At 45.9% G+C, this 7,362-nt stretch overlaps 1 pseudogene; it reads right to left on the reverse strand.

Moving 5' to 3' along the window:
* Positions 1–3,587: 3,587 nt before the first annotated feature.
* LOC139832326 (uncharacterized) lies at positions 3,588–5,643 on the reverse strand (annotated as a pseudogene).
* Positions 5,644–7,362: the final 1,719 nt, after the last annotated feature.

Raw genomic sequence — 7,362 nt, forward strand, 5'->3', positions numbered from 1 at the left:
GATTCGGTTAGCCATGGTTTGTGAAAGAAAGGTTGGAAGGAGTGCCACCTAAACATAAAAATAATTCATGGGAGCCGCTCTTGGAAGTCCGGTTGGCGAGGTAGTTGGTGTACCCATTACCATTCGTTGACAACAACAAACACCTCTCAAAATAATTTTACTCCTGTTTTAGAAATGAAAAGCTATAGCGCATGTTAATCCCTGCTTCCCTCTGCGAAGGGTTAATCTTTTACTTTTGTGTTGTGTCTCCATTCTTTCTTTGAGCACTATCTTGAGAGCACAACTATCATTCTTAGTATAATATGCTTGTCTCAAAATATGATTGATTGTGGTATAACTTTGATGCTTTTATCTTTGACAATCACTACTTCTAGTCTTTCTATGAACTTCAGAGGTGCCTGAGCATTTATGTTTTGCTGATCAAACATGGGCAAGCGAGATACCACTTTATCATACTCTCTTATGAACATTGCAATCCTGCTTATAGACATGATTCATGATGCTTATTATTAATTGTTGGTACCTCTCCATGATTGACATAGCTATTAGATGATATTATTTGTATGCATCTCATTATGAACTGCCTAAGTGTTAGCCATATTATGAGAATATATACATCATATGAACAAATGTGTTCGTGAAAGTTCTTTTATCGCTCAGTTGTTAACTGAATTGCTTGAGGACAAGCAATAAGCTAAGCTTGGGGGGAGTTGATACGTCCAAAACGTATCTACTTTCCCGAACACTTTTGCTATTGTTTTGCCTCTAATTTGTGTATTTTGGATGCAACTAACACGGACTAACGCTGTTTTCAGCAGAACTGTTCTGGTGTCTCGTTTTTGTGCAGAAATCCAACTTTCAGGAAAATCCTCGGAATTTATGCAGAAGGTCCTATTTTCCCAGAATATTGGCGGAGCCAGAAGGGCAAGCCAGGTGGGGGCCCGAGGGCCCCACACACTAGGCCGGCGCGGCCCAGGAGGGGCCCGCGCGGCCCTAGTGTGTGGCGGCCTCGGTCGGCCCCCGACGCCCTCCTTCGGACTACTTATTGCCTTCGACCTAAAAACGCACGGAGAGAAGTCGAAGTCGCGAGAAACCCTCCAGAACGCCGCCACATCGCGAAACTCCATCTCGGGAGCCAGAAGTCTCCGTTCTGGCACTCCGCCGGGACGGGGAATTGGAGGAGATCATCGCCATCATCACCACCGACGCCTCTTCATCAACCAGCCATGTTTCCCCCATCCATGAGTGAGTAATTCCCCCGCTGTAGGCCGAAGGGGATGGTAGGGATTGGATGAGATGGTAGGGATTGGATGAGATCAGGTCGCCTCCGGAGTGATGAGTGAGTAGTCTACCCCTGGACTATGGGTCCATAGCAGTAGCTAGATGGTTGTCTTCTCCCCATTATGCTTAATTGTCGGGTCTTGTGAGCTGCCGAACATGATCAAGATCATCTATCTGTAATTCTATATGTTGTGTTTGTTGGGATCCGATGAATAGAGAATACTTGTTATGTTGATTATCAAATTTATATCTATGTGTTGTTTATGATCTTGCATGCTCTCCGTTATTAGTAGAGGCTCTGGCCAAGTTTTTGCTATTAACTCCAAGAGGGAGTATTTATGCTCGATAGTGGGTTCATGTCTCCGTGAATCTGGGGAAGTGACAGAAATCTCTAAGATTATGGATGTGCTGTTGCCACTAGGGATAAAACATTGGTGCTATGTTCGAGGATGTAGTTGCTGATTACATTACGCGCAATACTTAATGCAATTGTCTGTTGTTAGCAACTTAATACTGGAGGGGGTTCGGATGATAACCTGAAGGTGGACTTTTTAGGCATAGATGCATGCTGGATAGCGGTCTATGTACTTTGTCGTAATGCCCAATTAAATCTCACTATACTCATCATAATATGTATGTGCATGGTCATGCCCTCTTTATTTGTCAATTGCCCAACTGTAATTTGTTCACCCAACATGCTGTTTATCTTATGGGTGAGACACCTCTAGTGAACTGTGGACCCCGGTCCAATTCTCTTTACTGAAATACAATCAACTGCAATACTGTTCTACTGTTTTCTGCAAACAATCATCATCCACACTATACATCTAATCCTTTGTTACAGCAAGCCGGTGAGATTGACAACCTCGCTATTTCGTTGGGGCAAAGTACTTGGTTTGTGTTGTGCAGGTTCCACGTTGGCGCCGGAATCCCTGGTGTTGCGCCGCACTACATCTCGCCGCCATCAACCTTCAACGTGCTTCTTGACTCCTACTGGTTCGATAAACCTTGGTTTCTAACTGAGGGAAACTTACTGCTGTACGCATCACACCTTCCACTTGGGGTTCCCAACGGTCGCGTGCTGTACGCATGTCAGTGGGTCATCACTCGTTTCCACAAACTTTGTGTATTTCTCTGGACAGTAGAAACGATAACCTTTTGACTTTTCAGGATAGCCAATAAAATGACAGCTGACTGTTTTGGTATCTAACTTTGCGATATTTGGATTGAATACTTTGGCCTCAGCAGGGCTCCCCCACACTTTCAGGTGGTTTAGAGAAGGCACTCTCCCTGTCCATAGCTCATACGGTGTTTTGGGCACCGATTTGCTTGGTACTCTGTTTAGAATGTGAATAGCGGTTTTTAACGCCTCAATCCACAATCCCAATGGTAGGGTGGAATAGCTCATCATACTGCATACCATATCCATAAGGGTACAGTTGCGCCTTTCAGCTACCCCATTCTGCTGAGGTTCACCCGGCATCGAGTACTGGGCGACTATTCCAGTCTCCTGTAGGAACCTTGCAAAAGGTCCAGGGACTTGGCCATATGGAGTATGTCGACCGTAGTACTCCCCTCCACGATCAGACCTGACTATCTTTATTCTTTTATCATGCTGATTTTCAACTTCAGCTTTGAATATTTTGAATTTATCCAACGCTTCTGTTCTTTCTTTTATTGGATAAATATAACCATATCGGGAGTAATCATCCGTGAATGTTATGAACGAATCATAGCCATCCACACTTTTCACAGGAAATGGTCCACATATATCGGTGTGAATTATTTCTAGTGTTGATGTGCTTCGATTTGCACCCTTTTTAATTTGCTTTACAAATTTTCCTTTAATGCAATCGATGCACTGTTCTATGTCTGAGAATTCTAATGGAGGAAGAATATCATTTTTAACGAGTCTTTCTATTCTCCCCCTCGAAATATGGCCTAGGCGACAGTGCCATAATTTCGATGATTCATCAGTTCTTTTTCTTTTCTTTCCTTCTTTTTCCGACGAGGGTATTTGTTCATTCACTTTACACACAGACAATACTTTTTCACGCAAGGACAATAAATAAAGCTCATCATGGAGTATAGCAACCCCAACATAAGAATTATTACACCATATGGCACATTTGCCATGTCCAAAATAACATTGATAACTGTCTTTATCTAAGCGCGATACACTTATTAAATTTCTATGTATGGAAGGAACAAATAAGACATCTCTAAGCAGAATAGTCAAGCCATCAGCTAGCTCCAAGAGGACGTCGCCAACAGCTTCAACTTCTGCTTGAATTCCATTCGCGACTTCAACGCATCCTTCGCCTCTTTTCGTAGTCCTCATCGAATGGAATCCCTGTAAAGAATTTGCAACATGAACAGTTGCACCTGAATCAATCCACCAAGTAGATTTCGAAAACTGTGTATACAGGGATTCATTTACAAAGGAAACTAAATTGTTACCTTTCTTTACCATTAGTTCTTTCAGAAAAGCAGGGCAGTCTTTCTTGTAGTGCCCAGTCTTCTGACAGTGAAGACACTGATCTTTGTTCACTGGCAATGGCATGTGCTGGAACTTCTGCTGATGCTGCATTGGGGCTTTACCATATTGCTTTGAAGGAGAACCATTGTTGCTTGGTGTGAAGGGCCTTTTCTTATTGTCCTTCACAATTGATGGTACCTCCATTCTGTGCCTTGAGTCTGTCCTCCTCTTGCACACACATGGCAATGGTCTTTTCAACATCCCATTTCTCAGGGTTCATGTTGTAATTGACAACAAAGTTGTCAAACTATTGTGGCAATGAAGCCATCACCAAGTGAACCAGAAGTGCAGGCTTCAGCTCCAGGTCAGCATCCATGGGCTTCAGCTTTGCTGCCATGTAGCTCATCCTGAGGATGTGCTCCCTGATGCCATGTGCACCTCCACTGTACTTTTCTGTCACCAGCTGCTTTAACAGCTGGGTTGTATATGTATTTGAAGAACCAGTGAACTGGTTCTTTATCTTTTGTAAGTACTCCCTAGCAGAAGTACACTCTGTAATTGAGCCCACGATGGCGTTCTCAATTGTATTCTTTATAAATGCAATGCACTTTTTGTTGGCAGTCTGCCACTTTATGTTATCCACGGTGTAGGACATCTCCACAGGAGCATGGTCCCTTTTCTTTTTAGCCCATTCATCATCAGTATCCGTGTCAGCTCTGACAGGGTCAGCAGGCTTGATGGGCTGCGGTGTGGTAACCACCCAGTCCACCTCAGCACAGACGAAAGCGAGTTCCACCTTCTTAATCCATTCTGTGTAGTTATCCCCTCTAAGGGTGGGAACATCCTTGATGCATCTCATCAAGTAGAACCCTCCTGAAAACCACAAAGAAGTGAGAACATTACAATTGCAAATTATAATCCAACGTTGGTCCGAATTAAAACATGCAACTGTTAATGCAAATAAAACTATATCACCGTTGGACAGAAATAGAGATAAATGCACATATCATTGCAACAAAACATGGTCATGTCATTAATAATGTTGGTCAAAAAATAACAGAACCATAATTGTCACAATAACTACTTTTCATTTTGCATTTAAAAATACTTCTTTTTACTATTTGCAGCGGAAATTGTGAATTTAAACTTTAAACTTTGAACTTTTCAGAGGCATTTCCTTTACTTTTTTATTTCTGAAAAAATATTTCGTTGGTCCTATTTATTCAGAAAAAAACTAGACAAAATTTTAGCCAAAAAATGTCCCAAAACTGCCTAAATATGCCTCTGTAATTAATAAAACTGTGCAAAACTGTAAAAACTGACTGTTACTTTACAGCGCGGCCCGCGGCCCACGCGGCGTGCGACGCGCAGCCTACGCGGTGCCCACGCTATGCGGCCAGCGTCGCCCACTCTGGGCCTGCCAACGCGGCCTGCCGGCCCTGCCCGCGGCCTGGCCGCCGGAGCCCACGCGGCCCGCCCACGGCGCCGACGCGGCCCGGCCACGGAGCCCACGCGGAGAGGCTTCGCGGCACGCTCCTGGCCATCGGATCGATCCGACGGCTGGCCTACTGTTTCGCTCGGTATAAAACCGCGTCCAACCGCTCAAACCCTAACCCTAGGGTCATTTTCCCCCGAGGCCTCTCTCTGTCCACTCTCTGTAGACTCCGGCGGCGGCGCGGAGGCTCACCTCCCGCCCGCGCGCGCGGCTTGGCTGCTTGCCGGCGACGGCTGAGCGTTCCCGCTGGCCACCGCATGGCGTGGCTCCCTCGACCATCCTCTCTGGCGGCGCTCCCTTGAGCCCGCAGTAGATGGCCGGGGACAAGCTCCCTGCCTCTCCTTTTCTTTGTACCTTGCTGCTTCCACCACCAAAAACCGACGGCCATGGCGAGTGGAGTTACAGCAGCAGCAGAGCCTCCCTGTCCCCTTTGCCGGCGGCACGTGCACCCTAGGGTGAGCGCACCACCATCAAAAGGCGCAGAGGGGTTCCCTTTTCTTTGCCGGCGACCGTGAACGACAGCACGGTAAGCACGGTAGGTTTTCTTTCACTTTTCTTTGCCCCCGGCCTGCATAGCAAGTGGGAGTAGCCCTTCTTCCCGATGCCTCGGCTTGCCGATGCGCATCGAGATCGAGAGGGGCGGCGCGGCCTTGCGGCGGCGCGAACTTTGCCGGCGAGATGGGCCTCGGCCGGTTGCACTTTACTTTGGTCAGAGGGAGGATTGGGGTTTCTTTTCCTGTTTCTTTTCAACCCGAAAAACATGAGATCTACACACTAGTACTGCTCTGATACCAATGATAATGTGCTAGGATCATCTAGGGTAGATCTAATGCAGGTACTACTATCTCTGTAAAGGATTTGACTATGTACTGAGAGAGATGGAGAGGGATCGAGAGTACACAGATGGTTACCTTCTCCCTTGGAGGATGAACCGTCGGACGTCGACATGGTGGCGACGTCGGTGGCGTGAGCGTGCGGTGGCGGCGGTGGCAGAGCTTCCCGTCGGCACGCGCTAGAACCCTAGATCGGTAGGGATATCGGTGGGGCGAGCAGCGCGTCGGTCGAACCTCGTAACGTGTGACACCGCCCCCATCACTGTATATATAGCACATGCGACAGGGGCCCACCAACCAGATGCGGTTGGGCGCCCCCGATCAGGGCTCGGACGCGAGGAGATCATCCTAACACTGTCATCACTTCGTATCGGTTTAGCCATGTGACTTTCTTTTGTAAAACGAGACGAAAACCTATTTCAAAAACGGAAAGAACAAACCGATATGCATGCACTTCTAGAAAGAAAAAAAAAAAGCAAGCGTACGTGGAGAGTGAAACCTAATCCATCGAATCTTCTTCTCAACAGAGCTACAGAGATACGAAGCCTGGTGGCCGTGTCCAACTCCCTCTGAATTCCCCTCGTGCAACTTGACAAAGTTTCCTCTGCTTCACGCCTTCACCCCTTGACCTACCGAATCTCCTCAAACTCAAAGCCTTTGTTTGACCTGGAATGGTCCATTCATGGCTGTTTCTGGCCAAGAAAGTTCAGATTTATTTTACTCACCAACTTTTATTGGTGTGGAATTAATTAAATTAATCAACACTCGCAGCTGCTCCACAACTTCCATGACTAGCTCAAAACAGGCGGGGTGCTCACATTTGCACATAGCTGGGTGCGTCGAGATTCACTGATCCACTTCAACTACGACATCTGACATGTAGACGTGATTTCGTATATATGTGCGTACATCTGCGTCTTCTTTGCAATTGCAAGGGGATAAAATACGAGTCTACAACCTTTGACTCAGACGGTCAAACCAAAATCTTTGAACCGCTTCTCAAAAAAAAATCTTTGAACCGGGGCATAAATAAATTATGAAAACTTCCACAAAAGACACATTTTTTCTTAGCCAGACATAAGTTACGCACACATAACGTGTAATGTTGTTGGAATGATAAAGGAGTGAGCATGTCATGACTCATGACAAGGAGACACGGCGCACAATATGGTTTTTGACATCGATCAAAAAAAATTTCTTTTTTTAAATGGAGAAGTCCTAGCCTCTGCAATCGAGCTTTTATTTAAATTTTATTCGACAAAGATATGCAAAGA

This window comes from Lolium perenne, chromosome 6 (assembly GCF_019359855.2).
Source record: "Lolium perenne isolate Kyuss_39 chromosome 6, Kyuss_2.0, whole genome shotgun sequence".
Lineage (NCBI taxonomy): Eukaryota > Viridiplantae > Streptophyta > Magnoliopsida > Poales > Poaceae > Lolium > Lolium perenne.